The 1701-nt window shown below is 39.9% G+C and overlaps 1 pseudogene; it reads left to right on the forward strand.

Annotated features, from left to right (window-relative positions):
• The first annotated feature begins 649 nt into the window (after positions 1-649).
• LOC116911760 lies at positions 650-1126 on the forward strand (annotated as a pseudogene).
• The last annotated feature ends 575 nt before the right edge of the window (positions 1127-1701 follow it).

Consider the following 1701-nt stretch of genomic DNA (forward strand, 5'->3'; position numbering starts at 1 on the left):
ATCACAATCATTAAGCATGCTAGAAATATTGGCTGAATAATCAAAGCTAAGAGAGCAGACAAGGACTAAGAGTTTTATAGCATCTAGGTGGTATTTGAAACCTTACTTTTCTTTCAAATATACACTGGGGAAGATTTGTTGTTCATAGTGATATTTTCTAGACAATAGACTGGGAAATGCTCTTGGAAAAATGTAAGCTACAAGGGACTGGCAAATACCATGTATACACTAAACACTTCAAATTTAAAAGTTAAGTAAATTCTTTGTGTCTAGCAACTGTGTATTAAATGATTTCGATGACACCACTACTTACTGAAGTTGTATTGTGAAATAATAAATTGATTGTTGTGCAAGCATTTCTATATTTATTCACAGCTGGGAACTTACTCTTACAACTGAGACCAAACTTGGGAGATTAAATATTACCCAGGGTCAATTCACCTTTTGATGCCTGCATACCTCAACCTCAGGATGATTAATAGGGATCATCTTTACCAACATCTCTAATCTAACTGAAAACAAGACAAAATAAAAGACAATGCAACATACTTTTAAAAAATGTAGCAAAAATGCTCTGTAAGACACTAAACATTAGCCAGTAAAGGGCAGTAATTCTGAGAAGGAAAGGGGATTGAGCCTTTTCACCAAGATGGCACCAAAGCAAAGAAGGAAGCTCCTACCCCTTCCCAAAGCCGAAGCCAAAACGAAGGCCTTGAAAGCTAAGAAGGCAGTGCTGAAAGGTGTTCACAGCCACAAAAAGAAGGAGATCTGAATGTCACCCACTTTCCGGCTGCCCAAGACTCTGCCGCTCCAGAGACAGCCAAAATATCTTCGAAAGAGTGCACCCAGGAGAAAGAAACTTGACCACCATGCTATCATCAAATTCCCACTGACCACTGAGTCAGCCATGAAGAAAATAGAGGACAACAGCACGCTTGTGTTCATTGTGGTTGTCAAGGCCAACAAGCACCAGATCAAACAGACCTTGAAGAAACTCTATGACACTGATGTGCCCAAAGTAAATCCCCTGATATGGCCTGACTGGTAGAAGAAGGCGTCTCTTCGCTTGGCTCCTAACTATGATGCTCTAGATGTTGCCAACAAGATTGGGATCATCTAAAGTGAGTCCAGATGGCTAATTCTAAATATACACTTTTATTTCACCATAAAAAAAAGAAGAAAAAAAAGAAAGGGGATTTAATGAATTGTGAGATTGCTTGAGCTTACTGACTAGAGAAACATAGGACATGGCACTCAGAGAATGTTCTAGATATAACCCCAAGTCATGGAAGGTGCAGGCTGAGTGATGCTGTACAGTACATAGTGTGGTACAGTGAGGAGTCCATGGGCAGAAGACTTCAGTGGTTTTCACATAAAGAAACTGTCAGAGGGTAAAGGGAGGTGTTTTTTTTGAGCAAACATGAAAATCTCAGTTTAGATCCTTAGCGCTTTTATACATGACTGAATGCCAGGCAATGTGAGTATGAGTTGGTAACCCTGCTGCTAAAGATGAGAGTCAGAGATAGAAAGATGGTGGAGGACAAATGAGCCATCAGTTTGGTTGAATCTGTGAGCTTTGTGTTCACTGAGAGACCATCTTAAAAAGTAAGGTGTTTAAATGAGGGAGACAACCGGATATTATCATCTGTCTTCCATGTGTGCACATATGGATGAGTGTACACACACACACACACACACACA

The sequence above is a fragment of the Rattus rattus genome, chromosome 10, assembly GCF_011064425.1.
Source record: "Rattus rattus isolate New Zealand chromosome 10, Rrattus_CSIRO_v1, whole genome shotgun sequence".
NCBI classification, from domain to species: Eukaryota; Metazoa; Chordata; class Mammalia; order Rodentia; family Muridae; genus Rattus; species Rattus rattus.